Genomic DNA, 16,679 nt, shown 5'->3' with positions numbered 1-16,679 from the left:
GAGAATGTTTATGGGGAGAGCGGATTCGTGTATTGACCAGCGCCCCTGAAACCGATGTTCCAGGGTCACTGCCCCCCAGCCTCGCAGACTGGCGTCCGTGGTGAGGAGAGTCCAATCCCATACCCCGAACCGCCTTCCTTCCAACAGATGCGTCGACTGGAGCCACCAGAGAAGCGACGACCGGGCCTTTGGAGATAGCGTCACCCTTTGATGAAGGAACAGATGAGATCCTGACCACTGATGTAGAAGACACAGTTGAAACGGTCGAGAGTGGAAGCGACCGTACGGAAGAGCTTCGAACGCTGCTACCATTTTTCCCAGAAGGCGAATGCACAGATACACTGACACCCGACGGTGTCGAAGAACCGACCTTACCAGTGTCTGCAGAGACAGGATCTTGTCCTGAGGAAGGAAAACCTTCTGACGGACCGTGTCGAGAATCATCCCCAGAAACAACAGCCGTTGCGAGGGGCACAATTTATACTTCGGGAAATTCAGGATCCACCCGTGTCGAAGCAGAAGGTCCTGCGTCAGCCGGATATTCCGAAGCAACAATTCTGTCGAGCTTGCTTTTATTAGCAAATCGTCCAGATAGGGAACAATCGTCACACCCTGCTTCCGAAGCAGGGCCATCATGACCGCCATGACCTTTGTGAACACTCTGGGAGCCGAAGAGAGACCGAAAGGAAGGGCCTGGAACTGGAAATGAGTGTCCTGTATTGCAAACCGGAGAAAAGCCTGGTGAGGAGGCCAAATGGGAACATGTAAGTATGCATCCTTGATATCTAAGGATGCCAGAAACTCGTTTCTTTCCAACCCCGCAATAACAGACTGGAGGGACTCCATCTTGAACTTGAATACTCTCAAATGTGGATTGAGATCCTTCAAGTTCAGGATTGGCCTGACCGAGCCGTCCGGCTTCGGTACGAGAAACAGGCTTGAGTAATAGCCCTGTTTCCGATGATGAGAGGGAACAGGGATCACCACCCTTGCGGATAGAAGCTTCTGGACCGCTGCCTGCAAGGCACTTCTTCGGTTGTTGGAAACTGGCAAACCCGTGGTAAAAAAAACGCTGGGGCGGTTGTTCCTGAAAATCGAGCTTGTAACCGCAAGTGATTAGATCCCGGACCCAAGCGTCTGGACAGGACTGTACCCAGATCTCCTTGAATTCCCACAGACGAGCTCCCACTCTGTGATCTCCCAGGTGGGAGGGGAGCCCGTCATGCGGTGGTAGTGGTAGAGGACTTACCCTCTGAGTGGGCTGAGGCTGCGGAACCTCTACCCCTGCCGCTGCCTATACCTCTATGGCCACGGAAGGTAGAAGTTCCTCCCCTGGCCTCGAAACCTGGAAGGGGCACGAAAGGATCGAAAGGAGGGACCCCTATATGGCCTGCGAGTGGCTGGAGCAGCCGAGGGAAGATAAGTCGACTTACCACCGGTGGCCTGAGAGATCCAGGCATCCAGATCCTTACCAAATAGAACCTCACCCGTAAAGGGCAACGCCTCTGCTGCCCTTTTGGATTCCGTATCCGCTTGCCACTGCCGGAGCCAGAGAGCTCTGCGGGCCGCAATTGCTAAAGCGGAAATCCTAGCTCCGAGTATACATATGTCCTTGGACGCTTCGCAGAGATAAAGGGCTGATTCACGGATGTGTTCCGCCCACTGTATCAACTGATCCGCCGGCAATTCGTCACGAATTCCAGCGGACAATTGCTCCGCCCAAGCTTCGATCGCCTTGTTGACCCAACAACCTACCTGCGCCGGGCGATGCAATACCCCCGCCGCCGAGTAAATAGTCTTCAAGGTGGATTCCAACTTCCGATCGGACGCCTCCTTAAGCGAAGTTGCCGCCGGAACCGGTAGGACCGTCTTTTTGGACAGATGAGACACCGAAGGATCCACAATCGGAGAGGTCTCATAACGTTTCCTGCTATCTGCTGGAAAAGGATAGGAAGACAACAGTTTTCTTGATACCTGAAATTTTGCGTCTGGATGCTTCCAGGCTGCCGTGATGAGCGCATCCAGCTCCTCCGAAACTGGAAAAGTCACCGGCAGGCATTGGTTGGTGCCAAACCTTGAAGGGCGTAAGGCATCCTGCTCTGTGTCCTCCACCTGTAATACTGAACGAATAGCAGTAATAAGAGCCTCTATACCCTGAGCTACTGGTTCAGAGTCCCCGTATACCTGATCGTCATCAGTATCCTGTATATCAACATCTAACATCTAACATCAACATCTAACATCAACATCTAACATCTAACATCCTGTATATCAACATCTAACATCTGTACATCTAACCCCGCCTCATCTAATTGAGGCATATCATCGTCCAAGTCCTGTAACACAGAGGCTAGCAATCTCTTTTTAGAAGCCTGTTGAGAGGGACTAAAGGACGGGCTTGGGAAGGGATTACAGCCCTAGAGAGCCCTTCTACGGACTTTGCCAAAGAGACCGCCCATGCAGGTTCTGGCTCCGGTACCGGGACAAGCTGTCGGAACCGGGCCGCCTCTCTATCTTCCCGAGAGGCTTTCAGTTCCCTAGTCAGCAAAGACATAACTTCTGAGAGTTGTGTCGTCCATGCAGGGGCGCTCTGGGGTTCTGAGGAGGGCTGAGCAGATGGCTCTGACTCCTCACATACAATATGAACCTGTTTTTGTGTTGCCCTGGAGCCTTTATTGGCCATGGCAGCACCAACCACTGTGACCCTCCCCCACAGGAAACAGCAATAAGCAGAAGTGGAGGGAGGGGAAGAGAGTAGGGAAAATGCAGCCACAGCAGCCCGATCTATCCTGCCCTATAATGTGCAGTGACAGGCTGTACTAAGGATTTTATGCCCCCCGTGCCCCCTGTCCCCACTGTAACTGTCTCACTGTACAGGCTCCCTCCGTTGCGCTTCTCCGTCCCGCGCTGTGAATAGGAAGTGGCCGCCAGCGTGCGCCGTTTCCGGCGGAGCAGAGCGTGACTAAGCTCCGCCCCCTTCCACAAAGGCGCCAAATTTGAACTTGCTCTGCGCGCTTTGAAGGATCCCCGTAGCGGCTCTGTGAGCCGCGCTGAGCGGGGATCCGAGCAGGAAGGGGGGCGGACGGGAGAAAAGCCGTCTGAGTGCTGTGTCCCTCCCCCATGCAGTAATAAATAAAGTGCATAGCCAGAGCTGCCCAAGCCCCGTGTCACCTCCTAACTCAAATTTGTAGCGAGTGTGGGAAGGGAGGGAAGGAGGGGAAGGAAGGGGGGGCTGGGGGGCTTTCAGCATAATGTGGTAAAGTGACCGTGACACGCGCCGCACGCAGCGGTGTCCGGCCACGTATACTTACCATTGCCGTGCTGCCGGTATCTTCTGCCGACGGAGCGGCCCCGACACGCGCCGCACGCAGCGGTGTCCGGCCGACTCCAGAGAGCTTATTGTCTCCTTCAGCCAGGGCCCATCCCGAGCCGCACGCAGCTGCGATGGGACCCCGCCGGGAGCCTCCCACGGTGCAGACTGGCAGTGGCAAAGCTGCCAGTCTGTGGATGTAAGTAAGATTTTAAAAAAAAAAATTTCTTCAGAGAAGACCCAAGTGAACCAGCTCCCTTGGGCACAAATTAAAGACTGGCTTGGAGGGGAGATAGTAGGGGAGGAGCTAGCCACAGTGTTGGAATTTTTAAAGTGCCAGCTCCCAATTACTGCCTACTATTTCCCCATTGTAACTGCGCTCCAGTGGCCCCTAGTGGATGAAGGAGAAATTTCTGTAACGTCCTAGAGGATGCTGGGGACTCCGTAAGGACCATGGGGAATAGACGGGCTCCGCAGGAGATAGGGCACTTTAAGAAAGCTTTGGATTCTGGGTGTGCACTGGCTCCTCCCTCTATGTCCCTCCTCCAGACCTCAGTTAGTATTACACTGTGCCCAGAGGATGAAGGGCGCACTGCAGGGAGCTCTCTTGAGTTCTTTGCTACAGAAAGCATTTTTGTTTGGATTTTTACTTTTTCACAGGGAGCACTGCTGGCAACAGGCTCCCTGCATCGAGGGACTGAGGAGAAAGGGGCAGACCTACTTAACTGATAGGATCTGCTTCATCGGCTACTGGACACCATTAGCTTCAGAGGGGGTGAACACAGGTTCGTCCTGGGCGTCCACCCCCGGAGCCACGCCGCCGTTCTCCTCACAGAGCCAGAAGAACAGAAGCAAGAAGACGTCTCAGGCGGCAGAAGCCTTCAGCTTCACAGAGGTAACGCACAGCACTGCAGCTGTGCGTCATTGCTCCACATCACCTCACACACTCCGGTCACTGTATGGGTGCAGGGCGCAGGGGGGGGGCGCCCTGGGCAGCAATAATAACACCTCTTAGATGGCAAATAATAAGAATTTACTCACCGGTAATTCTATTTCTCGTAGTCCGTAGTGGATGCTGGGAACTCCGTAAGGACCATGGGGAATAGCGGGCTCCGAAGGAGGCTGGGCACTCTAGAAAGATCTTAGACTACCTGGTGTGCACTGGCTCCTCCCACTATGACCCTCCTCCAAGCCTCAGTTAGGTACTGTGCCCGGACGAGCGTACACAATAAGGAAGGATTTTGAATCCCGGGTAAGACTCATACCAGCCACACCAATCACACCGTACAACTCGTGATATGAAACACAGTTAACAGTATGAAACAATAGAGCCTCTCAACAGATGGCTCAACAATAACCCGATTTAGTTAACAATAACTATGTACAAGTATTGCAGATAAACCGCACTTGGGATGGGCGCCCAGCATCCACTACGGACTACGAGAAATAGAATTACCGGTGAGTAAATTCTTATTTTCTCTAACGTCCTAGTGGATGCTGGGAACTCCGTAAGGACCATGGGGATTATACCAAAGCTCCCAAACGGGCGGGAGAGTGCGGATGACTCTGCAGCACTGAATGAGAGAACTCCAGGTCCTCCTCAGCCAGGGTATCAAATTTGTAGAATTTTGCAAACGTGTTTGCCCCTGACCAAGTAGCTGCTCGGCAAAGTTGTAAAGCCGAGACCCCTCGGGCAGCCGCCCAAGATGAGCCCACCTTCCTTGTGGAATGGGCATTGACAGATTTTGGCTGTGGCAGGCCTGCCACAGTATGTGCAAGCTGAATTGTACTACAAATCCAACGAGCAATAGTCTGCTTAGAAGCAGGAGCACCCAGCTTGTTAGGTGCATATAGGATAAACAGCGAGTCAGATTTTCTGACTCTAGCCGTTCTGGAAACATATATTTTCAGTGCCCTGACAACGTCTAGCAACTTGGAGTCCTCCAAGTCCCTAGTAGCCTAGGCACCACAATAGGCTGGTTCAGGTGAAACGCTGACACCACCTTTGGGAGAAACTGGGGACGAGTCCTCAATTCTGCCCTATCCATATGGAAAATCAAATAAGGGCTTTTACAAGACAAAGCCGCCAACTTTGATACTCGCCTGGCAGAAGCCAAGGCCAATAACATAACCACCTTCCACGTGAGATATTTCAGATCCACGGTTTTTAGTGGTTCAAACCAATGTGATTTTAAGAAACTCAACACCACGTTGAGATCCCAAGGTACCACAGGAGGCACAAACGGGGGCTGACTCTGCAGCACTCCTTTTATAAATGTCTGAACTTCAGGTACTGAAGCTAGTTCTTTTTGAAAGAAAATCGACAGAGCCGAGATCTGTACCTTAATGGAACCCAATTTAAGGCCCATAGTCACTCCTGCTTGCAGGAAATGCAGAAATCGACCTAGTTGAAATTCCTCTGTTGGGGCCCTTTCGGCCTCACACCATGCAACATATTTTCGCCATATGCGGTGATAATGAGTTGCTGTAACCTCTTTCCTGGCTTTAGTAAGCGTAGGAATGACTTCCTCCGGAATGCCCTTTTCCTTCAGGATCCGGCGTTCAACCGCCATGCCGACAAACGCAGCCGCGGTAAGTCTTGGAACAGACAGGGCCCCTGCTGCCGCAGGTCCTGTCTGAGTGGCAGAGGCCATGGGTCCTCTGATATAAATTCTTGAAGTTCTGGGTACCAAGCTCTTCTTGGCCATCCACGAGTATCGTTCTTACTCCTCGCCTTCTTATTATTCTCAGTACCTTTGGTATGAGAGGCAGAGGGGAGAACACATAAACCGACTGGTACACCCACGGTGTTACCAGAGCGTCCATAGCTATCGCCTGAGGGTCCCTTGACCCGGTGCAATATCTTTTATAGCTTTTTGTTGAGGCGGGACGCCATCATGTCCACCTGTGGCCTTTCCCAATGGTGTACAATCCTATTGGAAGACTTCTGGAGGAAGTCCCCATTCTCCCGGGTGGAGGTCGTGTCTGTTGAGAAGATCTGCTTCCCAGTTGTCCACTCCGGGAATGAACACTGCTGACAGTGCTAACACATGATTTTCTGCCTATCGGAGAATCCTTGTGGCTTCTGCCATCGCCATCCTGCTTCTTGTGCCGCCCTGTTGGTTTACATGGGCGACTGCCGTGATGTTGTCTGATTGGATCAGTACCGGCTGGTTTTGAAGCACAGGCCTTGCCGGCCTCAGGGCATTGTAAATGGCCCTCAGGTCCAGAATATTTATGTGTAGGGAAATAACCTGACTTGACCAAAGTCCCTGGAAATTTCTTCCCTGTGTGACTGCCTCCCAGCCTCAAAGGCTGGAATCCATGGTCACTAGGACCTAGTCCTGTATGCCGAACCTGCGGCCCTCTTGAAGATGGGCACTCTGCAGCCACCACAGTAGAGATACCCTGGTCCTTGGAGACAGGGTTATCAGCCTATGCATCGGAAGATGCGATCCGGACCACTTGTCCAACAGGTCCCTCTGAAAAGTTCTTGTATGGAACCTGCCTAATGGGATTGCTTCGTAGGAAGCTACCATTTTTCCCAGGACTCGCGTGCAATGATGCACCGCTACCTATTTTGGCTTCAGGAGGTCTCTGACTAGAGATGACAACTCCTTGGCTTTCTCCTCCGGGAGAAACACTATTTCTGGTTTATGTCCAGAACCATCCCCAGGAACAGTAGACGTGTCATAGGAACCAGCTGTGACTTTGGACTGTTTAGAATCCAACCATGCTGTTGTAGCACTTTCCAAAATAGTGCTACCCCGACTACCAACTGCTCCTTGGACCTCGCCCTTATAACGAGATTGTCCAAGTACGGGATAATTACAACTCCCTTTTTTTGAAGGAGTATCAACATTTCGGCCATTACCTTGATAAAACACCCTCGGTGCCATGTACAGTCCAAACGGCAGTGTCTGGACTTGGTAATGGTAATCCTGTACCACAAATCTGAGGTACTCCTGGCGAGGATGGTAAATGGGGACATGCAGGTAAGCATCCTTGATGTCCCAGGATACCATGTAATCCCCCTCGTCCAGGCTTGGAATAACCGCCCTGAGCGATTCCATCTTGAACTTGAATTTTTGTGTTCAAGGATTTTAAATATAAAATGGGTCACACCGAACCATGCGGTTTCGGTACCCCAACCCGTGTGGAATAGTAACCCCGTCCTTGTTGAAGTAGGGGCACCTTGAGTATTACCTGCTGGGAATACCGCTTATTAATTGCCTCTAGCACAGCCTCCCTGCCTGAGGGAGTTGTCAGCAAGGCATATTTTAGGAAACGGCTGGGGGGAGACATCTCGAATTCCAGCTTGTACCCCTGAAATACTACTTGAAAGAAACAGGGATCCACCTGTGAGCGAGCCCACTAATTGCTGAAATTTTTGAGACGGCCCCCCACCGTACCTGGCTACACCTGTGGAGCACCCGCGTCATGGTGTGGCCTCACAGGAGGCGGGGGAAGAATCTTGATTCTGGGAACAGGCTGACTGGTGCAGCTTTTTTCCCTCTACCCTTGTCTCTGTACAGAAAGGAAGCGCCATTTGTTCCTGAAGCCGAAAGGACTGTACCTTTGTCTGTGAGGAAACCTGAGGTAAAATTACTTCTTCCCAGCAGTTGCTGTGGATACGAGGTCCCAGAGACCATCCCCAAATAATTCCTCACCCTTATAAGGCTCTCTATGCGCTTTTTAAGTCAGCATCACCTGTCCAGTGACAGGTCTCTAATACCCTCCTGACAGAATGGACATTACATTTATTTTGGATGCCAGCCGGCAAAATATCCCTCTGTGCATCCCCCATATATAAGATGACGTCTTTAATATGTTTTTATGTTTGCCAACTAGTATCCCTGTTTGACAGGGTCACCGACCACGCTGCAGCAGCACTATCTGCAGGTCTCAGTCTAGTACCTGAGTGTGTAAATACAGACTTCAGGATAGCCTCCTGTTTTTTATCAACAGGTACCTATTAAAGTGGCCGTATCCTAAGACGGCAGTGCCACCTTTTTTGACAAACGTGTGAGCGCCTTATCCACACTAGGGGATATCTCCCAGCGTAACTTATCCACCTGGCGGGAAAGGGTACGCCATCAGTAACTTTTTATAAATTACCAGTTTCTTAACGGGGGAACCCACGCTTTCACACACTTCATTTATTCATCTGATGGGGGAACAAAACACTGCCTGTTTTTTCTCCCCAAACCTAAAACCCATTTTTAGAAGTGCTTGGGTTAAAGTCAGAAATGTATAACACATTTTTTATTGCCGGGATCACGTCACGGATGTTCCTAGTGGATTGTGTATATGTCTCCACCTTGTCGACACTGGAGTCAGACTCCGTGTCGACATCTGTGTCTGCCATCTGAGAGAGCGGGCGTTTTTGAGCCCCTGATGGCCTTTGAGACGCCTGGGCAGGCGCGGGCTGCGAAGCCGGCTGTCCCACAGCTGTTACGTCATCCACCCTTTTATGTAAGGAGTTGACACTGTCGGTTAATACCTTTCACCTATCCATCCACTCTGGTGTCGGCCCCACAGGGGGCGACATCACATATATCGGCCTCTGTTCTGTCACCATATAAGCCTCCTCATTCAACATGTCGACACAGCCGTACCGACACACCGCAGACACACAGGGAATGCTCTAAACGAGGACAGGACCCACAAAAGCCCCTTGGGGGGACAGAGTAAGAGTATGCCAGCACACACCAGAGCGCTATATATATACACAGGGACTAACTGAGTTATGTCCCTAATAGCTGCTTTTTATATAATATACTGTATACAGTGCCAATTTTAATGCCCCCCCCCCTCTCTTTTCCCTCTTACTGTACTGTAGAATTGCAGGGAAGAGCCAGGGAGCTTCCTTCCAGCCGAGCTGTGAGGGAAAAATGGCGCCAGTGTGCTGAGGAGATAGGCTCCGCCCCTTTTTCGCGGCCTATTCTCCCGTTTTTTATGGAATTCTGGCAGGGGTATTTACCTCATATATAGCCCCTGGGGCCATATATTGAGGTATTTTAGCCAGCCAAGGTGTTTTTATTGCGGCCTCAGGGCGCCCCCCCCAGCGCCCTGCACCCTCAGTGACCGGAGTGTGAAGTGTGTGAGAGGAGCAATGGCGCACAGCTGCAGTGCTGTGCGCTACCTTGGTGAAGACAGAGTCTTCATGCCGCCGATTTTCCGGACCATCTTCTTGCTTCTGGCTCTGTAAGGGGGACGGCGGCGCGGCTCCGGGACCGAACATCAAGGCTGGGCCTGCGGTCGATCCCTCTGGAGCTAATGGTGTCCAGTAGCCTAAGAAGCCCAATCCGGCTGCAAGCAGGCGAGTTCGCTTCTTCTCCCCTTAGTCCCTCGCTGCAGTGAGCCTGTTGCCAGCAGGTCTCACTGAAAATAACAAATTCTAAGACTATAACTTTCTAAGAGCTCAGGAGAGCCCCTAGTGTGCATCCAACCTCGGCCGGGCACGAAATCTAACTGAGGCTTGGAGGAGGGTCATAGTGGGAGGAGCCAGTGCACACCAGGTAGTCTAAGATCTTTCTAGAGTGCCCAGCCTCCTTCGGAGCCCGCTATTCCCCATGGTCCTTACGGAGTTCCCAGCATCCACTAGGACGTTAGAGAAAGGTATATACATGTACAGCTGGGCACTGTACATGTATATAATTGAGCCCCCGCCATTTTACACGATTTTGAGCGGGACAGAAGCCCGCCGCCGAGGGGGCGGGCTTCTCCCTCAGCACTCACCAGCACCATTTCTCTCTCCACAGAACGCTGAGAGGAAGCTCCCCGGACTCTCCCCTGCTTACACACGGTGAAGGGAGTTTAAAAAGAGAGGGGGGGGGGGGGCACATAATTGGCGGAATAAAGTATAATATAGCGCTGCTGGGGAAAAGCATTCTGTGTTGGTCTCCAGGTTGTTGCGCTGGGGTGTGTGCTGGCATACTCTCTCTCTGTCTCTCCAAAGGGCTTTTCAGGGGATACTGTCTTCAGAAAAAGTTTCCCTGGGTGTGTGCAGTGTGTCGGTACGTGTGTGTCGACATGTTTGATGAGGAAGGCTCGCTTAATGTGGAGGGGGAGTGCTTGAATGTCAGGTCGCCGTCGGCAACACCGACACCGGACTGGGTGGATATGCTGAATGTCTTGAATGCAAATGTAAATCTCCTGCATAAAAGATTAGACAAGGCTGAAGCTAGGGATCAGTCAGGTAGCCAGTCCGTGCCTGTCCCTGTGGTGCCAGGACCTTCAGGGTCTCAAAAGCGCCCAATATCCCAGGTCGCTGACACAGATACCGACACAGATACTGACTCTAGTGTCGACTATGAGGATGCAAAATTACAGCCGAAGGTGGCAAAAGGTATTAGGTACATAATTATTGCCATAAAAGAGGTTTTGCATATCACGGAGGAACCCCCTGTCCCTGACACGAGGGTTCACATGTATAAAGGGAAAAAGCCTGAGGTCACGTTTCCGTCCTCATTTGAGCTAAGTGAATTATGCGAAAAGGCTTGGGAATCTCCGGATAGGAGACTCCATGTTCCCAAAAGGATTCTCATGGCGTATCCTTTTCCACAGAAGGATCGGATACGATGGGAATCTGTGCCTAAAGTAGACAAGGCGCTGACACGCTTATCCAAGAAGGTGGCACTGCCTTCTCCGGATACTGCTTCCCTCAAGGATCCTGCTGATCGCAAGCAGGAAATTACCAAGCACATTTACACACATTCAGGAACTATAGTTGGGCCGGCCATGGGCGTCGGCCTGGGGGTGTAGTGCTGTCGTGGCATGGGCAGACTCCTTATCTACGGAGATGGACACCTTAGATAGGGATACCATTCTAATGACCATGGAGCATATCAGAGATGCTGCCTTGTATATATGAGGGATGCTCAGAGAGACATTTGTTTACTAAGCTCTAGAATAAACGCTATGTCTATTTCTGCTAGGCGGCTCTTGTGGACCCGACAGTGGACGGGAGACGCTGACTCAAAGCGGCATATGGAGTCATTGCCTTACAAGGGGGAGGACATATTCTCCCTCCGTGGGTGTCCACGACACCCATAGAGGGAGAATATAATAGTGTGCCGAGCGTAGCGAGGCACCGTGCCCGCAGCGTGGCGAGCGAAGCGAGCCCGCAAGGGGCTGCGTTCCGCTCGCCACCCCTGTCGGGATTGTGTGGTCGGGATTCCGGCGTCGGTATTTCGACCGCCGGGATTCCGACCGGCGGCATTTAGTACTGATCCCGTTTGGAGAAGGCCTCTCGGACCTAGTCTCTACTGCTACGGCTGGTAAATCGAATTTTTTACCTTATGTTCCCCCGCAGCATTCTAAGAAGGTACCACATTATCAAATGCAGTCCTTTCGTTCTAATAAAAACAAGAAGGTACGAGGATCGTCCTTCGTTGCCAGAGGTAAAGGCAAGGGAAAAAAGCTGCACTCAGCTAGTTCCCAGGAGCAGAAGTCCTCCCCTACTTCCGCAAAGTCCACAGCATGACGCTGGGGCTTTCTGGGGGGGGTCAGATCAAGTGAGGGCACGTCTTAGTCTTTTCAGCCACGTTTGGGTTCAATCACAGGTGGATCCCTGGGCAATAGAGATTGTTTCCCAGGGATACAGACTGGAATTCGAAGACATGCCCCCTCGCCGGTTTTTCAAATCGGCTCTGCCGGCTTCCCCGTCAGAGAGGGAGCTAGTGTCAGCGGCAATTCACAAATTGTACATTCAACAGGTGATATTCACGGTTCCTCATCTCCAGCAAGGAGAGGGTTATTATTCATCCCTGTTTGTGGTACCGAAACCGGACGGTTCGGTCAGACCCATTCTAAATCTAAAATCCCTGAACCTGTACTTGAAGAGGTTCAAGTTCAAAATGGTATCACTCAGAATGGTCATCGCCAGCCTGGAGGGAGGGGATTGGATGGTGTCCCTGGACATAAAGGATGCGTACCTTCATGTTCCGATTTTCCCCCCTCACCAGGCGTTTCTGAGATTTGCAGTACAGGACTGTCACTACCAATTTCAGACGTTGCCGTTTGGTCTTTCCACAGCCCTGAGAATTTTCACCAAGGTAATGGCGGAAATGATGGTGCTCCTGCGCAAGCAGGGAGTCACAATTATCCCGTACTTGGACGATCTCCTTATAAAGGCGAGATCTCGGGAGAAGTTGCTGGACAGCGTGTCTCTGTCCGTGCAGACGTTGCAGAAGCACGGCTGGATTCTCAATTTACCGAAATCCCAGCTAGTACCTGCAACGCGTCTGACCTTTTTGGGCCCGATTCTAGACACAGACCAAAAAAGAGTTTTTCTTCCGGTGGAGAAGGCTCAGGAGCTCATAGCCCTGGTCAGGAACCTTTTAAAGCCAAAAAAGGTTTCGGTGCATCATTGCACAAAGGTTCTGGGGAAGATAGTGGCTTCATACGAGGCCATCCCCTTCGGCAGGTTCCATGCGAGGACTTTCCAATGGGACCTATTGGACAAATGGTCCGGGTCCCACCTACATATGCAGAAACGGATCACCCTGTCTCCCAGGGCCAGGGTATCTCTCCTGTGGTGGCTGCACAGTGCTCACCTCCTAGAGGGTCGCAGGTTCGGCATTCAGGACTGGATCCTGGTGACCACGGACGCGAGCCTCCGAGGTTGGGGGGCTGTCGCACTGGGAAGAAATTTCCAAGGTCTCTGGTCGAGCCTAGAGACTTGTCTCCACATCAGTGTCCTGGAGTTAAGGGCCATTTACAATGCCCTATGCCAGGCGGAGGAATGGCTTCAGAACAAACCGGTTCTTATTCAGTCCGACAATATCACGGCAGTGGCTCACGTAAACCGCCAAGGCGGCACAAGGAGCAGAGTGGCCATGGCAGAAGCGACCAGGATTCTGCGCTGGGCGGAAGGCCATGTAAGCGCACTATCAGCAGTGTTCATCCCGGGGGTGGACAACTGGGAGGCGGACTTCCTCAGCAGGCACGACCTGCATCCGGGAGAGTGGGGACTTCATCAAGAAGTCTTCGCACAGATCGTGGATCGGTGGGGACTGCCTCAAATAGACATGATGGCGTCCCGTCTCAACAAAAAGCTAAAGAGGTATTGCGCCAGGTCAAGAGACCCTCAGGCGGTAGCGGTAGACGCTCTGGTGACGTCCGTAGTGGATGCTGGGGACTCCGTAAGGACCATGGGGATAGACAGGCTCCGCAGGAGACATGGGCACTTTAAGAAAGAATTTAGTTTCTGGTGTGCACTGGCTCCTCCCTCTATGCCCCTCCTCCAGACCTCAGTTAGAGAAACTGTGCCCAGAAGAGCTGACAGTACAAGGAAAGGATTTTGGTAATCCAGGGCAAGATTCATACCAGCCACACCAATCACACCGTATAACATGTGATAACAACCAGTTATGACAAATAACAGAGCATCAGGTCAAACCCTGATGCAACCATAACTTAACCCTTATTGAAGCAATAACTATATACAAGTATTGCAGAAGAAGTCCGCACTTGGGACGGGCGCCCAACATCCACTACGGACTACGAGAATTAGATTTACTGGTAAGTAAAATCTTATTTTCTCTAACGTCCTAGAGGATGCTGGGGACTCCGTAAGGACCATGGGGATTATACCAAAGCTCCCAAACGGGCGGGAGTGCGCGGATGACTCTGCAGCACCGATTGAGCAAACACAAGGTCCTCCTCAGCCAGGGTATCAAACTTGTAGAACTTTGCAAAAGTGTTTGAACCTGACCAAGTAGCCGCTCGGCAAAGCTGTAATGCCGAGACCCCTCGGGCAGCCGCCCAAGAAGAGCCCACCTTCCTAGTGGAATGGGCCTTAATTGATTTTGGCAGCGGCAATCCAGCCGCAGAATGAGCCTGCTGAATCGTGTTACAGATCCAGCGAGCAATAGTTTGCTTTGAAGCAGGAGCACCAAGCTTGTTGGAAGCATACAGGATAAACAAAGACTCTGTTTTCCTGACCCTAGCCGTTCTGGCTACATAAACCTTCAAAGCCCTGACCACATCAAGTAACTCGGAATCCTCCAAGTCAGTAGTAGCCACAGGCACCACAATAGGTTGGTTTATATGAAAGGATGAAACCACTTTCGGCAGAAACTGTGGACGGGTCCGCAATTCTGCTCTATCCGCATGGAAAACCAGATAGGGGCTTTTATGTGACAAAGCCGCCAACTCTGACACACGCCTAGCCGAAGCCAAGGCTAATAGCATGACCACCTTCCACGTGAGATATTTCAACTCCACCGTTTTAAGTGGTTCAAACCAGTGGGATTTCAGGAAACTCAACACCACGTTAAGATCCCAAGGTGCCACTGGAGGCACAAAAGGGGGCTGAATATGCAGCACTCCCTTTACAAACGTCTGAACTTCAGGTAGAGAAGCCAACTCCTTTTGAAAGAAAATGGATAGGGCCGAAATCTGGACCTTAATGGAACCCAATTTTAGGCCCAAATTCACTCCGGACTGTAGGAAGTGAAGGAAACGGCCCAGCTGGAATTCCTCCGTAGGAGCATTCCTGGCCTCACACCAAGCAACATATTTTCGCCATATACGGTGATAATGTTGAGCTGTCACGTCCTTCCTAGCCTTTATCAGCGAAGGAATGATCTCATCCGGAATGCCTCTCTGCTAGGATCCGGCGTTCAACCGCCATGCCGTCAAACGCAGCCGCGGTAAGTCTTGGAACAGACAGGGCCCCTGTTGCAACAAGTCCTGTCTTAGAGGAAGAGGCCACGGGTCCTCTGTGAGCATTTCTTGCAGATCTGGATACCAAGTCCTTCGTGGCCAATCTGGAACAATGGGGTATATTTACAAAGATTCGTGTTTTGGCCGTTTTGAAGGGTGTTTGAACTCGAATGGTATCGGGTGCATTTTACTGCAACTTTTTGAATCCTGATACGATCATTCACTAAGCTGCCGAGTTTTGCACAATCGTTTTTTCCGATGTCGATGTGATTCGTAATATCAGGCAGTGTTTTACGGGAGTGATGAGTAAAACACTGCCTGACAAAACACAAGGAATCCCGGCCGGATCTGTGAGATCCGTGCAGGGCTTCATTGTGTACCTTAAAAAGTTGATTAAAGTCTTAAAAAATCTGAAAAAAATTGCGTGGGGTCCCCCCTCCTAAGCACAACCAGCCTCGGGCTCTTTGAGCCGGTCCTGGTTGAAAAAATACGGGGTAAAAAATGACAGGGGTTCCCCCATATTTAATCAACCAGCACCGGGCTCTGCGCCTGGTCCTGGTTCCAAAAATACGGGGGACAAAAAGCGTAGGGGTCCCCCGTATTTTTGAAACCAGTACCGGGCTCCACTAGCCAGGTACATAATGCCACAGCCGGGGGACACTTTTATACTTTCTCTCAGCAAACTCAGGAGAGCTCACTGAAAAGCACCCAGCTCGTCTGGGCACAGTATCAAACTGAGGTCTGGAGGAGGGGCATAGAGGGAGGAGCCAGTGCACACCAGAACCTAAATTCTTTCTTAAAGTGCCCTATCTCCTGCGGAGCCCGTCTATTCCCCATGGTCCTTACGGAGTCCCCAGCATCCTCTACGGACTACGAGAAATAGATATACCCTTTTGTCAGGAACAGCAGGGTCCTTAGTGACGTTAATACATTCTTCATGTACTGAATGCTGTAGTTTTGTTTTTTTTGGATCTAATCAGGAAACATTACGGTCGACATAGGAAACAGTATCCGTGTCGATATCAGGGAGTAGCAACTGGGCAAAATAACCTTTTTTACGACCCCGAGGGGGTCTGAGGGAAATATAGCTATGAACATGACATCCTCCATAGATATTTTTACGTCTGTGACACAGATTTATGCAACCTTACACACATATACATTATATATATATATATATATATATATATATATATATATATATATATATATATATATATACACATATATACATACATACACACACACACACACACACACACACACACACACACACACACACACACACACACATATAGCCCTTATGCATCACATTATCATGCAAATTTTTACCCAGTCAGATATTGGTGGTGCCGACAGCGCCACCCACACACGTCTGTGTCCCCCATATAGTTTTTTCTTGGGAAAAACATTTATCTACCGACATGTTGACACACACGTACCAAGTACCATCAGGAGTCAGCGGTGCCGACTTTGTGGGAAGAGTACTCAGCCTCAGCCATGCCGACACACGTGTACCAAACACCCACCGATATTACACTGGGCTATAGGGGACATACCCACAGTAAAGTCTGTCAGGGAGACACAGAGGGAGTTTGCCAGCTCACAACCCAGCGCTCAATCCCGGTTCTGAAACCCTTATATAATGCCTCAGACCTGTAGCGCTTTTATAATTAACTTATATTGCACCAAATCA

At 51.0% G+C, this 16,679-nt stretch overlaps 1 protein-coding gene across 4 annotated transcripts in view; it reads right to left on the bottom strand.

Moving 5' to 3' along the window:
• The window catches only part of LOC134905706 (THAP domain-containing protein 3-like), a 116,325-nt gene that overhangs the window by 97,019 nt on the left and 2,627 nt on the right, over window positions 1–16,679 (bottom strand). The window lies entirely within an intron of this gene.

The sequence above is a fragment of the Pseudophryne corroboree genome, chromosome 1 (assembly GCF_028390025.1).
Source record: "Pseudophryne corroboree isolate aPseCor3 chromosome 1, aPseCor3.hap2, whole genome shotgun sequence".
In the NCBI taxonomy this organism is placed as follows: Eukaryota; Metazoa; Chordata; class Amphibia; order Anura; family Myobatrachidae; genus Pseudophryne; species Pseudophryne corroboree.
This window is presented reverse-complemented; position numbering and strand designations above follow the sequence as displayed.